The 24,322-nt window shown below is 36.7% G+C and overlaps 2 pseudogenes; one reads left to right on the forward strand and one right to left on the reverse strand.

Annotated features, from left to right (window-relative positions):
- Positions 1 to 3,256: 3,256 nt before the first annotated feature.
- On the forward strand, positions 3,257 to 6,060 carry LOC120114408 (annotated as a pseudogene).
- A 492-nt stretch (positions 6,061 to 6,552) lies between these two features.
- On the reverse strand, positions 6,553 to 21,260 carry LOC120114444 (annotated as a pseudogene).
- Positions 21,261 to 24,322: the final 3,062 nt, after the last annotated feature.

A 24,322-nucleotide genomic window follows, 5' to 3' on the forward strand; every position in this document is an offset into this window, starting at 1 on the left:
GAACTTGAACTTCTCCCCCTCTTTTTCTGTTACTGCTGGTTTCTTCTTATACACCCATTTGCAACCAATCAGCTTTTTACCCTCAGGAAAGCGAACCAACTCCCATGTACGATTGTGATTCAAAGACTCCATCTCCTCAACCATGGCTGTCATCCACTTGTCGTTTTCCTGACTAGTAACAGCATCATGAAAATTAACCGGATCATTGCTAACAATAAGTGCAAAAGAGACCAAGTCTTCAAAACCCAATTTACTCGGAGGCTTTATATTCGTCCGTCTCACCCTATCTCTGGCGAGACTATAATCCTGCAAATCATCCGTAGTGGAACCACCAGAAGTCGGTTGAAAAGTTTCTGGTTTCTCAACTGGAAACTGCTCGAAATCCACCACTGTCGTGTCTTTCTTCTGTTGCAACATGGATTGTTCATCAAAAACAACATCTCTACTGATCACAATTTTCTTCGCAACTGGATCCCAGAACTTGAATCCTTTAACACCTTTCTTGTAACCCAGAAAAATGTACTCCTTCGATTTTGCATCAAGTTTGGATCTCTCATCAGCAGGTACATGCACATAAGCAGGACAACCAAAAATCCGTAAGTTATCAAAACTAACATCATGACCAGTCCATACCTCTTCTGCAACTTTCCCAGCCAATGATGCCCTTGGCAATCTGTTGATAAGATAACACGCCATGTTAACAGCCTCGGCCCAGAAGTGTTTGGGAAGCCCCGCATTCAACCGCAAACATCTGGCTCTTTCATTCAACGACCTGTTCATCCGTTCCGCAACACCATTATGTTGTGGTGTCTTGCGCACTGTAAAATGTCTCTTAATCCCGTGCTCCTTACAAAAGTGTAAGAACTGTGAATCTGTGTACTCCGTACCATTGTCAGACCGCAAACACTTGATTTTTCATCCTGTTTGGTTTTCTACCTCAGCTTTCCACAGCTTGAACTTCTCAAAAACTTCAGATTTCTGTTTCAAAAAATACACACAAACTTTCCGTGAAAAATCATTAATAAAAGTAACATAATACCTAGATCCACCCAAAGACGATGTCGTGGAAGGCCCCCATACATCAGAATGCACATAATCAAGAATCCCTTGAGTTGTGTGCCTCGCAGTCTTGAAACGGACTTTAGTCTGTTTACCAAGAACACAATACTTGCAAAAATCAAGCTTACAACTTTTGACACCATGCAACAGATTTCTTTTGTGTAATTCTGTCATACCACGTTCACTAAGATGAACAAGACGCATATACCACAGTTTTGTAGTATCATCACAGGACTCAACAGAATGAACTCCACCTACAACGGTACTCCCTAACAATCTATAAATATTTCATGCAGTCATCTTTCCTTTCATCACAGTCAAAGCACCTTTAACAATCCGAATGGTTTCCCTATCCTCATCAGCCTTAGGGATAAAACCATTCTTGTGCAAAGTACCCAAAGAAATCAAATTCTTCTTCAAATCTGGGATATGTCGAACACCACTCAACGTCCGAACAGAGTCATCATACATCTTAATTCTGACATCACCAATACCAACAATATTGCAACATCGATCATCACCCAAATAAACAGAACCAGAATTAACCGACCTGTATGTCGAAAACCATTCCCTATTTGGCGTGATGTGATAAGAACATCCAGAATCAAGAATCCACGCATCTGTCAATTGAGTCGTTGAAATAGAAAGCATATCACCCTCACTGCAATCAGAATTGTTATCCTCGACCACGTTCACAGACTTGGATGAAACATCACGCTTCTCATCAGTCTGTTTTTTCAACTTCGGACAGTCTCGCTTCATATGTCCCGCCTCCTTGCACTTGTAACAGTGAATTGTCTTCTTATCCCTAGATTTGGATCTGGAATTCCGCTTGCCAGACCCTGCCTTCTCTGACTTCCGTCCACGGTCTCGATTACCCTTGACATATAAGCTATCGACTTGAGAGTTTTCCCCTGCATTCTGCTTCCGCTGGTTGTGAGCCAACAAGGCTGCAGTAATCTCCTCAACGTTGATAGTCTCTTTCCCATATGTAAGAGTAGTCACCATGTGTTCGTAAGAGGGAGGCAACAAACACAACAAAATCATCGCTCTGTCTTCATCCTCAATTTTTACATCAAGCTGAGCCAAATCAGAAAAGATTTGATTGAAGGCATTCACGTGTTGCGCCAAATCATGATCGTCCTGCATCTTCAGCCCATACAGCCGCTGCTTTAGATACAGTTTTGTCGTTAAGGATTTGGACATAAACTGACTTTCTAACTTCCTCCAAATTTCATCTGGAGACGATAGATGCATGACGTGATACATAACCTCGTCCGCCAAGCATAATCGTATGGTTCCTGCCGCTCGTTGTTGCAATTCTTCCCAATCTTCCTCCTCCATCGACGCCGGCTTTGTAGGTCGCAAAGCCTTCAGGATCCCCTGCTGCGCCAACAGATCCTTCACCCTCATTTGCCATAATCCGAAGTTACCCATACCATCGAATTTCGCGACTTCGAATTTTGCTCCTGACATCTGATACCAATTGTTGATAAATCGGGCAAAGTAAACGAAAGAACACAAGAATTTTAACGAGGTTCGGCAATGTGCTTACGTCCTCGGTGCCTAGGCGGCGCTAGAAAATTTTATTCAATTCTCATAGGTTTAGGTTACATCTCTATCTATAATAGAAAACCCCTGGTACATAATTACAAAATTAACCCTGTACACTCACATAATCGTAACACCCTCTACGAGACTTTCTTTGTAAGGACAGTTGATGTTCGCTGCGTTCGCTTCGCTCACTCCGCTCCATCTCCTGTCCTCTTTACCGATATATTTATGAATCATACCTTACACCATGTTTTGTTAGGTTCCCTGCCCCATTCCAATTGACCTCAACAACAGTTTTCAAATTTCATGGAGACAAGACAACTGCAATTCAGAATATAAAGGAACATTTGATTACTAAGATCCCAATTTTGAAATCTTATTTTTATTTTTCTTCAAATAAAAAATTATTTTTAACATTTTAAAAACTTAATAATCTTCCACAACATTCCTTAAATTCAAATCTGTCAAGAAAATTCATCATCATCATCAAAGCCGGTTTCTTGATGATTAGACCCACACTCGAGAAAAGAAATCAAAGGACGGGAAATGGTTTCCTAGGGTCATAGTCATGATAGCTAGCTGTAATCACGAACCCCGTTGCCCATACATCTTTATCAACTATTCAACTCAGTATTAAATTTTGGAATGGGAACATGTTGCTTTGCTCCACAAGTCGCTATTAGTTGTGCATTCTGTGTTTCAACTTTGGCATGCACTAAGCTCTACACTTCTGTCTCTCCCCTGGTTACCTCTCTGTTCTCACTATCTTGTTCTTGATTTCATTAAAATACTGGACTGGAGTTGCTACAAACTTCTACAGGAACAGGCAGAGCTCTTAAAGAATCAGATATGGGTTGTTTTCTTTGATCTTTCTTCATCGTTTTCTTAAAAAGAGAGGAAACCCTGGAATATTAGAGCCGAGGGAAAAGATGGGTGTCTTTCGGTTCTCTTCTTTCTTCTTCTTTGTTCACACGGTGTGTTCATGGGAACACGGAGCTTAGAGCTCTAATGGAGCTGAAGGCTTCTTTAGACCCAATAAACAAGGTGCTGGAGTCGTGGAAAAGTGACGGTGACCCTTGTGGTGGTTCTTTGCGGGTGTGGCTTGTAACGAGCACCGTAAGGTGGCTAACATTTCTTTGCAGGGAAAGGGTCTTTCTGGTGAACTCTCGCCTACTATTGCGAGACTCAAGTGTCTCTCTGGTTTGTACTTGCATTACAATTCATTGTCCGGAAAGATACCGGTAGAGCTTTCACAACTTCAGGAATTAACTGATCTTTATCTTAATGTTAACAATTTGTCTGGTAACATTCCTCCTGAGATTGGAAACATGGCTGCTTTACAAGGTTAGTTCATCTCAACAAAATTGTTTGAATCTTACTGTTTGTTTGATATTGAATATTGATGATATTATTTGCCTTGTAGTTCTACAGTTGTGTTGCAATCAGCTGACAGGGAACATACCTACGGAGATTGGTTCTTTGAAGCGACTAAGCGTTCTTGCTCTGCAATATAATAGACTTGATGGTCAAATCCCAGCCAGCTTAGGCAACTTGAGAATGTTAAGAAGACTTGACTTGAGCTTCAATCGCCTCTTCGATATAGTTCCTCGAACGTTAACCGACATCCCACAACTGGAAATTCTAGATATCCGAAACAATACTCTATCTGGAATTGTCCCTTCGGGTAACAATGTTTCATACGCTAACAACTTCATAGATGCCTTGTGTGATTCTTTATGCTAACTTGAGGCTGATTTGTGCCTGTAAAGGTTTGAAGAGATTAAAAGGAGGATTTCAAGGTGACAACAACCCAGGTCTCTGTGGAACAGGATTTCCAACATTGAGAACTTGCGGCCCTTTTGATAATATGAACATTAACCAGTTAGAACCATTCAGATCACATCTAAATAACACTGCTCCAGCACCAGGAGCTACCTTGAACACATCAAATATCCAGGGAAATTGCAACACCACTCATTGCCAACATCGATCCAGATTCCCAGAAATACCTGTTATTTCAGGGGTTACTGTACTTACTTTCATGTTTATGGTTGCTGGATTCCTCGCATTTGTTCACTGCCGTAGGCAGAAACAGAAGATTGGAAATACATCTGGTCCTTCTGAAGAGAGCATTAGCATTGACCAGGTAAAAGATTTTCAAAGAAATGGGAGTGTTTCACCACTCCTTGATCTTGAATACTCGTATGGGTGGGATCCATTAGGTGATGGATGGAAGGGCATTGGATTTTCCCAGGAAAATCTGAATAAGTTTAGGTTCAACTTAGAAGAAGTTGAGTCAGCAACTCGATGCTTTTCCAAGTCGAATTTACTGGGAAAGACCAACTTCATGTGTGTACAAAGGGATTCTGAGAGATCGTTCTCCTGTAGCCATCAGAAGCATAAATGTAACCAGCTGCAAGTCCGAAGAAGCGGAGTTCGTCAAGGGGTTGTACTTACTAACCTCGTTAAGACATGAAAACCTTGTCAGACTGAAAGGCTTTTGCTTCTCAAGGGGCAGAGGTGAATGTTTCCTAATTTATGACTTTGCTTCCAAGGGAAACCTATCCGAATACCTCGATCTAGAAGACGGAACTGAACCAATTCTTGACTGGACAACAAGGACTTCCATCATCAATGGCATTGCAAAAGGTTAGTTTCAGATCAGGTTTATGCTTCCATAAAATACAAGCAACAATCATATGTTCCTCTTTGACTAAATTTTCTTTTATTTGCTCTAACAGGCATGGAATATTTGCACAAGAGTGAAGCAAACAAGCCGCCAATAGTCCACCGCAACATATCCGTCGAGAAAGTTCTCATCGACCAACAATTCAACCCATTGATGCAGATTCTGGTCTCCATAAGATTCTAGCAGATGACATCGTCTACTCAACTCTGAAAGTTAGTGCAGCCATGGGTTATCTAGCACCAGAATACATTACCACCGGCCGTTTTACAGAAAAGACTGACGTGTTTGCATTTGGGGTGATTATTCTCCAAATCCTGTCTGGTAAACTTCAACTCACAAGCTCAATTCGGTTGGGGGCAAAATCTGGCAGGTTTGAAGATTTTGTTGATAAAAATCTCGGAGAATTTTCAGAATCCATGGCAGCTAAGCTGGGGAAAATTGCACTCGACTGCACCCATGAAGAACCTAATAACAGACCAAGCATGGAGACAATAGTTAAAGAGCTAAATGATTGCAGTGTCAGCTGTTGAAGAGCACTCTTTTTTCCCAACTTGAGAATCTGATGATGACGGGATCAAAGAGATCGCTGAAACTTGCTTTTTGCTGGTAGTAGATCTTTGACTGGTATAATGATTATTGAGGTGTTGAAAAGATGCAATATCGTGTAAAGTGGAGTTGCAGATAGCTGGAATGCTTTGGGAGGAGTCTCCCCATTGATAAGTAGCAATAATTAAAAGCAAAACCTAAGGAGATATGGGGAGAAATAACTTTCTAATCATACATTTCGATAGCATACATTTTCGTATCTCTATAAGCAGTAGCACTGGGTCAGCAAAACGAGCCTCAACTACTGACAGTGACATCAAGGTTAATAAATCTCTCTAGGAGAACATCCCCTTGTTTCTTTTATTTTCTTTAGTGATGAGAAAAAAAAATGTAAAAAAGTTGTAAAACAAGTTCTGAAAAGTTGTACCATTGTGTGCATGAGGTGCCAAAGCCAATCAATGGCCTGAACGACTATCGAATTCAGGCAAAGCGGTTTATGCCGTGGCGGTATGCTGTTGATCTTGAAACCATTCTGCAGGTCACCAATCTGGTCTAATTGCCTTATATCCTCCTGCCCCTGTATTGCCAATGAATCTTTGAGGCATTGTCAAGCCGCAAGACACCCATCCCACGAAAGCCTAGTGCAGTGGTCACACTCCCTAGCTTCTTATTTGACACGGTGTCAATCACCTCTGAACCAGGGATAATTTTCCCCTCAAACCTCTGAAATAATAGAAGTATCAAGATGTGTTGTTGCAAAAATAATTAAAATTATCAAAGCCCAGTGGACGGAGACTACCTTTTCCATTATTATCTAGAAACTTTAAAGGAAGCAATCGCTTGCGAATAACCCCTTGTGGTGCGTACGAGCTATAAGTTCTTGCCCGACATAGCACCCTTTATCAAAGCTGATTGCGTTTAGCCCAGCAAAATTGTACTCAAGTGGAATTGCTTCCTGTTGAAGAATCGGGTAAAGAAAAACGAAAGAACACAAGAATTTTAACGAGGTTTAGCAATGTGCTTACGTCCTCGGTGCCTAGGCGGCACTAAAGTTTTATTCAATGTCTCATAGGTTTAGTTACATCTCTATTTATAATAAATAACTCTGTTATATAATTACAAAATTAACCCTATATTGTACCGCTGTCTCTTTACGACATATTTATGAGTCATACTAACAAATCTCCACCTTGGCGAATATCATGCTCCTTAAGAAACATTCAATGTGGGTTGGGTTACCTTACTTCTTTAACAACTCGAAACATTCAACAAGTCCAAGCAATGCTTGGACTTGTCTGTCGTAATTGACTTGGTGAACATATCAGCGACATTCTCATTTGTATGTACCTTCTGAAACAAAATCTCTCAAGATGCAACAAACTCTCTGATCATGTGAAACCTTACATCAATGTGCTTAGTTCTAGCACGATATACCTGATTCTTAACCAAGTGAATAGTGCTTTGATTGTCGCAAAGCAACTGAACTCCACCTTGCTAAACACCCAACTCCTTCACTAAACCAATAAGCAAGAAAGCTTCTTTTGCAGCTTCAGCCGCTGCCATGTATTCAGCTTTAGTTGTAGATAGTGCCACAACAAATTGAACAGTAGACTTTCAACAAATAGGCCCTCCACCAAGAGTAAAAACATACCTTGTCGTAGATCTTCTATTATCCAAGTCACTTGCATAGTCTGAATCCACATATCCTACAACCAAAGGATTATCATGCTAACTACCAAAAACAATTCCATGTCCCACAGTACCCTTTAAGTACCGAAAGATCCACTTGACTGCTTCCCAATGTTGCTTACCAGGTTTAGACATGTACTTACAAACTTGACTAACAGCATGAGCTAAATCAGGACGAGTACATACCATTGGATACATCAAGCAGCCAATAGCATTAGAATACATAACCTTTTTCATATCTTCAGCTTCCTTATCTGTCTTAGGGCACTGTTCTGTTGAGAGCTTAAAGTGATTCGCCACTGTAGTGCTAACTGGTTTTGCGCTGCTCATCGCAAACCTTTTTAGCATTTTCTCAACATAACACTGTTGAGATAACCACAGTTTCCTTGAGTCTCTGTCCTTGCAAATTTCCATTCCAAGAATTTTCTTTGCAGGTCCTAAATCTTTCATATCAAATTCACGACTCAATAAAGTTTTCAAACTGATAACATCATCCATGTTCTTCGAAGCAATTAACATATCATCAACATACAGTAACAGAAAAATAAAACAACCATCATTAAGGCTCTTAACATAGACACAACAATCATACTCACATCGCTTGTAGCCAATCTTGATCATATAGGAGTCAAACCGTTTGTATCATTGTCTCGGAGACTGCTTCAACCCATACAAAGATTTCTTCAATCTGCAAACTAAATGCTTATTTCCAGGTTGAGTGAAACCTTCAGGCTACCGCATGTAGATATGCTCCTTTAAATCACCATGCAAAAAAGCAGTTTTCACATCCATCTGCTCTAAATGCAAATCCCAACTAGCCACCAATGCAAGTACTGCTCGGATTGAAGTGTGCCTGACCACAGGAGAAAAAATTTCATCATAATCAACTTCTTTCTGCTGTGAAAAACCCTTTGCTACCAAACGAGCTTGAACTTTTCCCCCTCTTTTTCTGTTACTGCTGGTTTCTTCTTATACACCATTTGCAACCAATCGGCTTCTTACCCTCAGGAAGGCGAACTAACTCACATGTACGATTGTGATTCAAAGACTCCATCTCCTCAACCATGGCAGCCATCCACTTGTCGTTAATTTATTATTATTCTTTCATTTGTCTTTCTTTTATTCATTTTATTTTATCTTCTCCATTTCATCAGTTTTCTATTTTGTTAGTTTTTATTATCTTTTTTCTAACACGTTTATTGACTTTTCTAAGAGTACGCTTTCAAATAAATCAATTGTAAGTAATTTGAATCGAGTCTGTTAAATTTTAATTTTAATTTCGAATTTTCGCAACTAAGACAACCGGCAAATTAATTGGTACCGAAAGGGCGGTTCAAGGGTGCTAATCCTTCCTTGACCGTAACCGACTCCCGAACTCGACACGTTTCTGTTACAACACATATCAGGTAAGATGGTGTCCGACCCACCTAAATTCGTTTTAAAATGGTCGGTGCGACTCCAATCCACAATTTTCAAGTTGAAGCCCAATTCTAGGGCCCAACCGAAAGACGGTTACGACAACTTGGCGACTCCACTGGGGACAGGTAAGTGAGTCAAGCCGAAATTAATTTTCGGTTGTCTTTTTATACGAAAATGGTAAATTTTAATTTTAATTTATTTATTCGATTCCAATTATTTATATTTGATTATTTTTTTTAAATAAATAGTTGTACTGACGTTTTTTTAATGATTTCAGATTTTTTAAAATTTTCATCTCAGGCTCTATACCCGAGCTCCGAACCCTTTTAAGTGGGGGTGAAAGCGACGCCTTCGTGGGAATTTATTCTCCATATGGGCCTAGCAAGTAACCTTCAGGATGCATATACCTTATGCCTTCGTGTGAATTTATTCTTCGTATGGGCATAAGGGAATGTTTCCTCTCGAGTTTAACTTGTCCACATAAGCTTGTAATGGGCTTAGGACTAAGGGTCTGGCAAGCCCAAGGGGGCACCAGCAAGGATAACTCGAGGACCTTTCTAAAACCCAAATCGGGAGTACAGGGAATTAGAACCCACCCCAAAACCTCATTTCCAAACCCTAGATTGCTTTGTTTCCTACTTTATTTTCTATTTAAAGCATGTGAACTAGACAAATATGCGGTTAGGATTTGTTTGAAATTAGCATGCGGGATATAGATCATGTTCAGGTAGGAATAATGAGCATGTTGGGTAGGATTTTTTTATTTACCTCACTAACTCTTTTTGCTCTCTTTTATTTCGTTTTCATCATTTGCATCATTTAAAAGAGGTGTTGATCCACCAAAAAACGTGTTCGTTAACCATAAATAATTTGCATTAATGGACAAAGGTGTTGTAATACAAGAGATGAAGAATGTAGGGGTCCGACTATGGTCAGAAAAGACTCAGAAGAAAAGGAGGACAATCTGCAAGGCAACTATGTGTCACATTCGATCAAGAAGACGTGGTGTCCATAATCAAGTACATCAAAAGTTAACTTTTCAAAAATGGGTTGACAAAGGTGGTAGGGGCAAGACAAGAAAAAGGTTACTAACCTCGAGAGTCCATTCAAAGATAACAAGAACAAGATGGCAAGTCACTGTCGACAAATTCAAGAAACAAGCAAATGAACTTCAGATAATCCCTTTGATGGAGGATTTCAATGGAGTTTCTGATTCAGCAAAAGATGAAAGCCAAAGATACAACCATTCGATTCTTTTGGGAACCAGTACAAAAAACAACTCAACATTTTCACGGTTCATCCAGAGAGGCCGGAGCGGTTCGACAGTTTATTCAACCGATGAAAGGCGAAGGCAGAAGACTAGTCAACTTGTTTCAGGGTGTAGAGGATTTAGTCCGGATATACCTTTAAATATGTTTATTGTCTCTTAAAAGATAAAACACTTTTGTCCCAATAAAGATTATTTATAATAACATACATGTTTTTGGATCAATACCTCCAACATTTCATGTATTTTTGCATTTTGCATCTACATTTCATTTTTTAAGCATTTTCATGAACATGAAATTTATTCATGGAGAATTCGATAAAGTGGTTTTAACCACATGACACCACATGGAAGCAAGATTGTAACATCAAAAGAAAAAAACTGAAATCACAACGAATGAGCCCGAACAGTTGGTTGTACGACTAAGCTTGCCAGGATGATCTGAGAAAAGAGTTCACATATCCTAAGGGCTACGATGTTGAAGCTGTTTACAGTTGTCACATAGGATGCTCCAAACATTCCTCTGAGAACTATAAGGCGCTGAAGCGCGAGATCAAAAACCTGATGGATTCAGGGGCATGGACAGCCGAAGAAGGGGGCATTGCATATAAACATTTGCACTTAGAGGATTGTTTTGCTTGAACACGTCTTTGGTCTTTCATGTTTGTTTAATCTTTTAAACGATTGAATTTATGCTACTTTCTAAGGTGGAGCAATTGAACAAATTTTAATCTTTAGTTCTTCGAATATTAAATGAATTAAGGATTCTTTTAATTCTTCAAGAATTATAGATTTTTGACATATGGCAAGATTAGAACTTTCTTATCCTGTTTCAAACCCCAAAATAAAATACCTTGATTCTTTACCCAAAATAACTCATGGTCATTACCAAAAAGACCAAATTTTGACATTACCTCCCTTTGATATTTTTTAACAATGCCTTTATCTTTTTGACACACCCATACCTTTCTTTGAGTCAATAAAGTCACACCATTGTCTTTTTAGACTCAAAATTGACATTTTTATACCATTAAAACCCAAGGCATTGAGTTGTTCATTTGAACATAAGCGTTCTTCTAAGGTACAACTTGGGGCATCTCGCAGGGAGCCTGAACATTGAGACATGTTGGGGGCAAGAAGCAGAAAGAAGAATTCACTCGAAATAATTCTACCATGCATTAATTACACTTTTTTAATGTGAATAAAATTAATCCTAAAAATCTATCCCCCTGGGGATACCTCTTCTGTGAGGACTTCCATATATGAAATGATGAACGACTTTCTTTCTTCATCCCTTCACAACAGGAGAAAATATATATATCCCTTGTGTCCCCTTTTGAGCCTATAGTATTTTTTTTCTTATTCAACCCTAACCAAGGATCACCCTCCATACTGGGGGTAAGGTGGAGAAAATCTACTCGCATGAGTGAAGACATTGATTAGGATGAGATACCGAAAGGTGAACCAAATGCCAAGTGCGAAGATTCAATCAGAACAAAAAGAGAAAAAAAGCAAAGAGAAAATAAAAAGAGAAAAAAGGGAAAATTGGAGAAAAAAGAAGACAATATGCATATGCAAATATTTTCTCGATTCAAACAATGCATCGAGATTCAAACTATGAGATTGATCAAGCACAATCATTTCTGAATCACTGAATCACTTCACTCAATGATCATAAGGCATCAAATGAAATTGATCAAGCATAATCATTTATGAATCACTGAATCACTCTACTCGAATATCATAGAGCATCAAGAGAGATACACATACGAGTAGATTCAAATTGAGCAAGATATGATTGAAGACATCAGAATGAATTGATCCTTGGTTCAATTACCCTTAAACACTTGTTTGGGCCTTTTATCTCTTTCTTTCATAACCATGAACCATGACCTACGTTACGTGCCTTAAAAGTCCCTTCTGATCATACATGGATTTCTAAACAGAAGAGACTATCTTCAGATTTCATCCCGCCTATCAGGATTAATCGTTATTTGCAAAAAATAGTGTAATTAATGTATAATAGAGAAAAATAACAAAGGGAGTTCAAGACGTAAATTACAAATGACTTCTTGAAACCAAAGGAGGATTCGAGTTGAAAACCTGAAAAGGCGACTCGAATACAAAAATTGGGCAGCTAAGGCGATCGCACAAATTCCTTGATAAGGCATCGCACAATCCGAGCATGACCATGAAAGCTGGGAATCGGAGAACACTTCCAATAGAAGAACATGCAAGCTACCCCATCAAACCTTTGAGCATCAAATAAACAAAAATGCCAAACCTTTGATCAAACACAATAACCTGAGACTTTTTTATCCTTTCCTTACTTAACCATTTCTCAAAAATAGATTTGATCTTTGCACGTGTCAAATAGCTATAATTTATTGAAGGATTAACAATGTAATTAATTCTTTGATATCCAATGAACTCTAGTTTTATGATTTGTCTCAATTTTAAAACCGTGAAAAGGGCAATATTTTTAAAACTCTTGATTAAACATTTTTTGAAACTTTTTTTTGATGTTTTCAGAACTTTGAAAATAAAAGAGAAAGAAAAACATTTTTTTTTCAAAACAAGACAATCTCCCTAGAGTGGATCTTGGTAAATGACATGTGGCTCTCAAACACAAAGCTCATGCTTAAAATCAATGTTGAAGCAAGAAACGAGGAACAATGAGGGCATCTTTGAAGATTCAACATCAAATGCTGGGGCATTTTTTATATTTAACATCAAATGTTGGGGCATTTTTTGAGATTCAACATCGAATATTGGGCCATCTTTGGGAATTCAATATCCTGATGTGAATTATCAGATCTTCCGAAGGTCTTTCCTCCACGTGCAGGAAATAGCAGACAAAAAAATGAGATTCTATCCGATGAACAAAACAAGAACTAATTCATTATGCATGCATTTTAGAGCATTATTTTTTTCACATACATAATTTTTGCAGCTTTAGAGTCAAGTTTCAACATCAAGACGAAAGATACTCGATTCAAAGCATATTCAAAAAGTGATGGTGGTTGCTCAACTTCACAGCGAAGGGGCAATTGTCTGTCGACAAATAACTTTCCAATTTCATTCAGAGTCAATTTCAACTTCACAGCGAATGATTTTGGACTCGAAGCGACACAATTTGCTTGAGAGTAGATTTCAACTTCACGACGAATGATATCTAGCTCGAAGCCAAACTTCACAATAAAGGGGTCATCCACGATTTCAACTTCACGGTGAAGGGAATCGTGTCCACCCGCAACATACAATACTCCACGGTTTCAACTTCACGACGAAGGATATCCAAGTCAAGGCTCAACTTCACGACGAAGGGGCCATCTGCGATGTCAACCCCACGACGGAGGATATCGTACCCACACATCCACGATTTCAACTCCACGACGGAAGATATCGTACCCACACATCCACGATTTCAACTCCACGACGGAGGATATCGTGCCATTTGAAGCTCAACTTCACGACGAAGGGGCTTCCCAATTTCATAGCCAATTTCAACTTCACAGCGAAGAATATTGGACTCGAGACAACACAAGTTCAACTTCACAGCGAAGGGATGGCTGGTTGTCAACAAACAATTTCGTAGTTTCAAAACCAATTTCAACTTCACATCGAAGGATATTGGACTCGAGACAACACAAGTTCAACTTCACAGCGAAGGGACGGCTGGTTGTCAATAAATAATTTCTCAGTTCCAGAGCCAATTTCAACTTCACGGTGGAGGATATTGGACTCAGAACAATACAACTTACTTGGATTTCAACTTCACGACGAATGATACCAATTCCAAGGCTCTACTTCACAACGAAGGGGTCATCATCGGTTTCAACTTCACGACGAAGGGAATCGTGCTCATCATTGTCTCTCTTGAGACAATTTCCAAGTTTTATCTCTCTTGAGACAGTTTCCCTTGAAACAAAATCTTTGAATATCTTTTCCTTGAAACAAATTTCGTCTCCCTTGAGACATTTTCTTTTGGAACTAAGTTTTGTCTCTCTTGAGATAGTTTCTCTTGAAACATAAACATTGAAAACATTTCCCTTGAAATGAATTTTGTCTCTCTTGAGATAGTTTCCCTTGAGACAGTTTCTCTTGAAGCATATTTTGTCTCTCTTCAAACAGTTTCTCTTGAAGCATAAACTTTGAAAACGTTTCCCTTGAAACACAAAATATTTGAATCAGTTCCCCTTGAAACAAGTTTTGAGATAGTTTCCCTTGAAACTTCAATCTTTGAATACAATTTCTCTTGAAACACAAAAAAAAAAACCTTTGAAATTGTTTCTCTTGAAACACAAAAAAAACCTTTGAAGATGTTTCTCTTGAAACACCAAACCCTCAAGTTCGATTACATTCAGCTTTGAGGGCACATCATTTACAGCATAACTCAAGGCTAGAAGGGTTAGCTGCCAACCAAAGACCTTCGAGTTCGACTGCGCTCAGCTCCAAGGCACATCATTTACAGCATAGCTCAAGGTAAGAATGGCTATCTGTGAATAAAATTGTCGAGTTCGATTCCATTCAGCTCGATGAAACCTCAATCACACTACTGTCTGGCTACAATCGAGGTTTTCAAGCCGAGAAGAAGATATGGGTTAGCCGTGCCTTAGTAGCAAGAAGTCTTTTTCCGGCAGCATAGCTTAAGTCGAGAAAAGCTATCTGTCAACGAAGACTTTTCGAGTTCGGTTTCATTCAGATCGAGAGCATATCAACCACATTGTAGACTCAAGAGATTACTTTCCAATCAAATTTTTAGCCAAGGTCTTTAAACCGAGAAGAAGACCAAAGTGGACTACAACGAGAAACCACATTCTGATTCAAATCATTTCAAGATGAGCTCGACTTCGCGACGGAGGAGCTATCCGCAATTCAATTCGACAGGGAGTTATTCTTCAACTCCACTGAACGAAAATTTGTGTCTTTTTATCTTTGTCCTATTTTTTGTTCCACGAAAAAGGACAAAGAGGTGCAGCTGTAGACACCCATTTTCTTAAAAGATAAAACTAGCAAGAGTTCCTCTCATATAAAGACTTTTCCACCACCATATCTTTTAAAGCAACATCTACACCAACAAACGTGCAACAACCAAGCAAGGAGTCTAGTCGCATTAGGATTCTATTGTTAATAGGATTCCAAAAATAGTTATTTTTTCCCTATAAATACATGTAATCCTCCCCATTTGTAACACACGATTTACATACAAAAATACAGAGGAAAGCACGAAAAATACAAAGGTAAAGCTATTCTAAACGATTCGAAAAGGAAATAAAAGGTAGCATTTTTTTTACTTTTGATTCGGTCCCTTACATTTACTTTTTAATTATTTTTATTTTATTTATTTAACTTTATTTATACGCACATTTCCCTTGTTACTCATTTTATTTAATTATTTTGTTATTATTTTTTTATGTAATATTTTTTTACATTTTATGCATTTTCTTTTTTACTTTAGTATATATATTGTTTTAGATTACATATATATATATATGTTAATTTTCATTATCTGTTTTATTAATTTATATATATATTTACTATTTTTTATGTTTTTATTTATTTTATATATATACATATTATCATTTCGTTTATTTTATATCTATTTTATTTATTTAATTTAATTTTATATTTTTTCCTCTTGCATTTATTTATTTATTTACTATGTATATATTATTTTCACCATTATTTTCTAGTGTTTTATTTATTTCATTTGCTTTTATGGAATTTATTTTTTTATGTCTTTTATTTTATTTTATTTATTTATTTCGTTTCTTTATTTTTATTTAATTTACTTGTTATCGTTAATTTATTATTATTCTTTCCTTTGTCTTTCTTTTATTCGTTTTATTTTATCTTCTCCATTTCATCAGTTTTCTATTTTGTTAGTTTTTATTACCTTTTTCCTAACACGTTTATTGACTTTTCTAAGAGTACGCTTTCAAATCAATCAATTGTAAGTAATTTGAATCGGGCCTGTTAAATTTTTAATTTAAATTTCGAATTTTCGTAACTAAGACAACCGTCAAATTAATTGGTACCGAAAGGGCGGTTCAAGGGTGCTAATCCTTCCTTGACCGTAACCGACTCCCGAACTCGACACGTTTATGGTACAACGCAGATCAGGTAAGATGGTGTCCGACCCACCTAAATTCGTTTTAAAATGGTCAGTGGCGACTCCAATCCATATTTTTCAAGTTGAAGCCCAATTCCGGGGCCCAACCGAAAGACGGTTACGACAAAAGTCTTCAAAACTCAATCTGTTCGGAGGCTTTATATTCGTCCGTCTCACCCTGTCTCTCGCGAGACTATAATCCTACAAATCATCCGTAGCGGAACCACCAGAAGTCATTTGAGAAATTTTTGTTTTCTCAACTAGAAACTGCTCGAAATCAACCACTGTCGTGTCTTTCTTCTGCTGCAACATGGGATGTTCATCAAAAACATCTCTACTATTCACAATTTTCTTCGCAACTGAATCCCAGAACTTGAATCCTTTGACACCTTTTTTGTAACCCAGAAAAATGCACTCCTTCGATTTTGCATCAAGTTTGGATCTCTCATCAGCAGATACATGTACATAAGCAAGACAACCAAAAATCCGTAAGTGATCAAAAGTAACAACATGACCAGTCCATACCTCTTCTACAACTTTCCCATCCAATGATACCCTTGGCGATCTACTGATAAAATAACATGCCATGTTAACAGCCTCAGCCCAGAAGTGTTTGGGAAGCCCCGCATTCAACCACAAACATCTGGCACATCTGGCTCTTTCATTCAACGACATGTTCATCCGTTCCGCAACACCATTCTGTTGTGGTGTCTTGCGCACTGTAAAATGCCTCTTAATCCCATGCTCCTTACAAAAGTGTAGAAACTGTGAATTTGTGTACCCCGTACCATTGTCAGACCGCAAACACTTGATTTTTCGTCCTGTTTAGTTTTCTATCTCAGCTTTCCACAGCTTGAACTTCTCAAAAACATCAGACTTCTATTTCAAAAAATACACCCAAACTTTCCATGAAAAATCGTCAATAAAAGTAACATAATACCTAGATTCACCCAAAGACGATGTCGTGGAAGGCCCCCATACATCATAATGCACATAATCAAGAATCCCTTCAGTTGTGTGCTTCGCAGTCTTGAAACAAACTTTAGTCTGTTTACCAAGAACACAATACTTGTAAAAGTCGAGCTTACAGCTTTTAATGCCATGCAAAAGATTTCTTTTATGTAATTCAGCCATACCACATTCACTAAGATGAGCAAGACGCATATACCACAGTTTGGTTGTATCATCACAGAACTCAACAGAATGAACTCCACCTACAACGGTACTCCCTAACAATCTGTAAATATTCCCTGCAGACATTTTTCCTTTCATCACAGTCAAAGCTCCTTTAACAATCCGAATGGTTTCCCTATCATCATCATCCTTAGGGATAAAACCATTCTTGTGCAAAGTGCCCAAAGAAATCAAATTCTTCTTCAAATATGGGATATGTCGAACACCACTCAACGTCCGAACAGAGCCATCATACATCTTAATTCTGACCTCACCAATATCAACAATATTGCACCATCGATCATCACCAAAATAAACAGAACCAGAATTAACCGACATGTATGTCGAAAGCCATTCCCTATTTGGCGTGATGTGATAAGAACATCCAGAATCAATAATCCAAACACCCGTCAATTGAGTTGTTGAAATATAGAGCATATCACCCTCACTGCAATAAGAATTGTCATCCTCGACGACATTCACAGACTTTGATGAGTCATCACGCTTCTCATCAATCTGCTTTTTGAACTTCAGATAGTCTCGCTTCATATGTCCCGCCTCCTTGCACTTGTAATAATGAATTGTCTTATTATCCCTAGATTTGGATCTGAAATTCCACTTTCCAGACCCTGTCTTCTCTGGCTTCCATCCACGGTCTCGATTACCCTTGACATATAAGCTATCAGCTTGAGAGCTTTCCCCTGCATTCTGTTTCCGCTGGTTGTGAGCCATCCTCTGTCCTCTTTATCGGTATATTTATGAGCTATACCTAACACTTCCCCTAAACAACATAATAACAATATCACAACCAAGACTGGCATAATAGGTTAAAACTTTGGAAACAGTATAATATATTCAAGAAACTTAAGTACACACCATTGGCAACAAAGCAAAAAAAAACACCTTTTGGAATGTCAGTTGAGCCCTCAGCAACTCCCTTCTCTAATCTCCACATAAGGTAATTCTCTTCATCTCTCAACTGAAGGTGCTGCAAGAAACAAAAGAATAAGAAGTTACGTAAGCAATAGGTGAATTTGCATACACAGATTTCTTAAGAGACAATACGATCTTAAATCGATTATAATCTTGAGGCAATGACTTGAGTTAAAAATGTAGACAATAATACATTTCATAAGCAACAAAAGATTTATGGACTCACGTGTTGTACTAGACGGAAAAATCCCCCTAAAACCTAGACAATCTAATCTAGGATCCTTGAACCATCGACATCCAACATCACTGCTATGAGAAGCTGACGTGCTAGAACCATCAACACCACTGCCCCTCCCAACTGAAGATGCCTCTGGTTCTTCAACAACAGGGGTCTTTCCAGAAAGGTTACCACCGTATCTCTGCCAGTAACAGAAATCGTCTGCCACATTCTCGATATCTACTTTAGACCTCAACCGGTATCTGCAATGGCGAATACAACATATACCATTTAGCATTACCATAAAGGTGCGTTTGGTTCACGGAATGTAAGATTACCAGTGGGAATATAAGATTACCAGGGAATAGGATTATTGGGAATGTTGTATTTTGTGTTTGGTTGGCTTAGCAAGAATGTAAGATTACCGTGTTTGGTTAAAGGAATAAAAGATTATTAAAATGTATATTTGACTAAATTGTCCTTATTATATATTTATTTTTTTAACAAGTTGAAAAATATTTATATATTTTCTTTAAAAAATTTAAATTCATATAAATTTTTTTACAAAAATAAAAATATAAAAATGTTTAATAAAAGGGTAAAATTTTATTTTTACCCCTGAACTTCATATAAAGTTTTAATTATAGACTTTTTTTGTAAATCTAAAATAGTTTAAGGATAAATTTGTAATTTAACCTTCATAGAATTTTTATTATTCAATGACAGAAGAAGAATATTTTTGAAAAAAAATTAAGAGTATTTTAGTCTAAAACGCCGGTAATCCAACAATACCTAAAAAAATAGAGATAATGACATTTCCGGTAATATACCCAAAAAATCCACTATTAATAATATTACATTACCGGAAATTGGATTTCCGAGCTAACCAAACGGAGGAATGTGGATTCCATTCCTATGGGAATCCCACATTCGGAATGAAATCTCCATTCCCCCATTCAAACACACCCTAAAAGACAAGCATCCATCACTTAACTACAGTCAAATGTCGTAAAGAAACAAGAACGTTTTCAGATATATCTCTTCAATAAATCATTTCTGGAAGAAGCAGCAACACTGCATAATTTATACAGATTATGGATTTAACAAACAACAGAACTCTGAAGAAATGCAAAAGATGTAAAAGTTATCAGACATAGAACTGACCACCAGTGTTTTAGGCATATTCTCAAACGGAATTTCTAATGTCACAAGCAAATCTATACATGGCATTAAGGGTCCATCCAGAATTCGGAAACATGAAAGAAAGCTGTTCAATATAAAGCCAACAACAGAAGAAAATTTGACCATGAAATTTAAACTCAGAATGGGAGATCCCAAGTAAACCAAATGCAGAATATATAGACAACAGAAAATCATTCTCACGAAAGCAATATTAAAAAAATCAACATTTTAGAAAATAATTAAACTAAATATACTCACGTCTTAAGAGTTGCCAATAACTCATCCAAGATCGACATATCAACATCAGCCAAAATCTCCACCGATCCATCAGATCCGCTTCCTGGAGCCGACCCTGTTCTGTCCAGCTTCTCCTCAGGCTGGGGCGGCCTATACAAGAACAATTCATACAAAAACCTCTCTTGAGGCGTCAAAAGGGCTGCATACAGAGGAGGAACTACGACAGAGGCCACGTTCGGTGTCGGAAAGGGGAAGTTCCCTTCACTTGGGAGTTCACCAAACCTCCGTACATCATTTGATAAAAGACCCTGAAGGAATTTGATGGTGTCGGGTCCCGGGAACCCGATTACGGACCGGTATTTTAAGTGAGAGCACAGTTGACCGGCGTTTTGGAGGTTGTGAAGGCAACGATGGTGGAAGAGAAGGTTCTCAAACGGTGCATTTTAGAGTCGTTTTGGACTGGAGATTGAGATTGTTTCTATTAGGGGTATGCAAAAATACACGACCCAGTTAATCCGACCCGCCGACCTGAACCTAAAAAATCGGATAATTTTCTAAAAAAAATACTTGACTGGGTTGGGTATCCAGCCTGACATTTTCCAAGTCGAGCCCGAGTCACAAAATTGAGTTTTTTCGGATACCCGATTACCCGAGTACCCGATTAGTTTATATATATAATCAAATTACTAAACCATTAACATGATAATTTGTATAAATATTGATATTATTTGTAATTGGATTATAATTGGATTAAGTTTTGATAGTTTAGTAATTGGATTATGATTATCAAATATGATATTAATTTAATTGGATTAATTTGTAATTGGATTATAATTGGATTAAGTTTTGATAGTCTAGGTAATTAAATTATATAAATGGGTTGTGATTATAGTTTAATATCATAATTGGATTAAGTTTTGATAGTTTAGTAATTGGATGTTAATGACTATCATAATTCATATTTACCCTAGTTAGCTATGAATTTTTATGTTTTATTTATATTATAGATTATTAGATTTTGTATTTTGAACTTTTAAATTTTATGTTCGGATGTTGGATTATGTAATTCGAAGTTTCGAATATTTAAATTTGTGTATATTTTTTAAATTAATAATTTGAAAATGAAAAAAAACGGGTACCCGCAAAATTCAGGTACCAGATTATCGGGTACCCGCAACATCCTAGTCAGGACACTGGCCGAAAATCAACTAACCGAGTCGGGTACCCAGATTTGAACACCCCTAGTTTCTATGATGGTTTAGTATTAGTTCGGCATGGGAGAGTAGGATGATGAACTCGTGGCGTCGCTAGATTTTTTTTAGTGTAGAGTACATAAATGATCTTCCATTATAGATATTATTTTGTTAAGTCCTTAAACTATTAAAAATTACAAAATGATCTTTCGACTATAGGCGTCGATTTATTGAGTCATCCAACTATTAAAAGTTACAAAATGATATTCAACTATTCATATGCTTCAAACTCATCCTATTCTATTAAAAAATAAGCGGTCATTAAAGCAGGACGCTAACTTATTGATTAGGATATAATAAAATTTGATCCTAGAACCATTTCAGTTGTATTTTATGACTTGAATTTCAATATATATTTGAGCCAGTGCTTGAAACATTATGTTATTTAGCAAATGCTTGAACTATTAGTCGGTGCCAATATATATCATTAAAGTATAATTTTATCAATCTCAATCAACAAGTTAATGTTCAACACATATGACCATCAATTTTATAATAGAAATGACGAGTTTAGAATATATGAATAGTCGATGATTATTTTGTAACTTTTAATAGTCGGGATTCAACAACACATTATTTTATAGTCGGGCACTATTTGTGTATTTTACCCCTTTTTTATTGTATATACTGACATGTTCATGTTGTAGTTATGGTTGTAAACGAGTCGAGTCGAGTTTGAGTAGTGTTGAGCTCAACTCGACTTGAAAAGTGTAAAATTGAGGTCGACTCTACTCGAAAATTCATGAGTTTAAAATTGTCAAGCTCAACTCGAACTCGAAATAAAAAATTGAAGCTTACTTGGAAGCTTGCCAGCTTAAAATTTCCAAGCTTAACTTGAAATCAAAAAATGAGGCTCAACTCGAGCAAAAAAAAACTTGAACTCAGAAAATTCCTGGGCATGGCTCGATTGAAGCTCAAACTTGAGCCCAAACCTAATCCTTAAGTACATGAAAACATTATATTGTATTTTACAAATATATATATATATATATATATATATATATATATGTTAATATTAATAATAATTTGATTAAAAACTTAATATATTATTTTTTATTTGCTTACAAGCTTTTTGAGTTGGATATTAAGTAATTCATTTCAGCTCGTTAATAATTTGAGTTGAGTTCGAGCTCGATTCAAATCTATTTAATTCAAAACTGACTGAATTTTGACAAAATTGATCTTGAATAATTCACGATATGTCTTGTCCAGGCCCTTTTTTAAATTTTGCTTGCCCTGGGCGAAATAAAAAATTAGGCATCTAATTAGAGGTTTAAATTACAATTTGTATTTGTCTTCAATCGTGTTGTGTTTATCGTTATTATGAACATAACAAAAGATATTGTGGTCATTGCAAATATCGTGGTTGTGGATTCTTAATAACATATACCATTGTGGACATAATGATTGTTGATATCGCAGTTTTGGACATAACAATCAGTATTGAAAAAATATTAAGGGTAGCTTCATAATAATTATTGAAAAGAATGAGTCCTAATAACAAATATTAAAAATAAATAAACTTTAAGAGCATGCTCGTAATAACAAATATTCAAAAATTGAACCTTCAGTAAAAAAATACTGAAAAAATTGGATTCAAAACAATAAATAAATATTAGGAAAATATTGAATCTTAAAAGTATGTCCCTAATAATAAATATTCAAAAATATTGGACCCTTGAAAATAAGTATTAAAAATTCGTCCTTTAGTAACAAATGTTAGAAAAAATATTGACAAAAATTTACACTTATACAAATATTAGAAAAAAATAAATTATAAAAAGACCCACAATAATAAATATTAAAAAAATAAACCCACAATAATAAATATTAAAAAGATAAGCTCATAATAATAAATATTAGGGAAAATTGAAATCATAATAACAAATATTTCAAATAATTGGACCTTATAATACATTATAAAAGTTTTGGGCCATGGGCAGGTGCCTCTCTGCCCAAGCCTAGATACAACACTGGTCTCGTCTCATTTACGACCCTAGTTGTAGTTAGGGGTGTGCAAATCCGGGTACCCAGATTTTCGGGTACCCGATTATCGGATACCTGCAACATCCGAGTTGGTGATTTCTCGGCTCGTGTCCCGATCCGGACTGGGTACCCGGATTTTGCATGTAACACCCATAACCCGTATAATTATACATATACAGATTATAAATGTCACCCGAATATCTAAAACCATTTCCTCTTCAGAAGTGATTTAAAATTTATTTTCTTAAATTGGTAAATGATATTATAAAAATATCATATCATATGAATATGTTTCATTATAACAAATTTAAGGCAAAAGATTTTTTATGAATAGTACTGTGAACAGTAATGAACAATATCGTCAATAGTACCAATGCACTGCTATAGTACCGTGAACATTGTACCGATGCACAAAAACTTTGAACTTAAAATGTGTATCGATGCACTGCTACAGTACTTTCAGCAAAATATATATATAGATAAAATTCATAAAAACTTAACCTTTCATCACTATAAAGTTACAATTTTGTTTCCAAATATGTTCAACAAAACAAATAGAAAATTAATAAGTACATGCCACTAATAAAGTCAACATTTCATCATAGGATGTCTTACTGATATTGAAATATACTCCTTGATGCTTTATGTCGCTTTGAACTCTTTATTCCACTACTGGCTTTTTACCTACGCGTGAAAATCATCACACGTTAAGTATATACTTAGTGAGGCGATTAAAATAATAAACAGTGCAATACAATTCATGCATGAATTTCCATGTCAAAAATCAAAACAACATAATATAATAAAATCATTTACATTGACAACTATTGCCCACAATTCTCAATCTATGAGGAACCCGGTATATGAGTCAAATAGTGCATAAAAGTGCTGAGGTCGAGCATCGCTCACCTAATAATGCACCGTAGTGCTGAGGTCGGGTTTTACCCACCTGACTTGTACTATGTATCTTATTTGACACTATAGTACTACTTAATTCTACAGC

This window comes from Hibiscus syriacus, unplaced genomic scaffold, assembly GCF_006381635.1.
Source record: "Hibiscus syriacus cultivar Baekdansim isolate YM2019G1 unplaced genomic scaffold, ASM638163v2 tig00110223_pilon, whole genome shotgun sequence".
NCBI lineage: Eukaryota > Viridiplantae > Streptophyta > Magnoliopsida > Malvales > Malvaceae > Hibiscus > Hibiscus syriacus.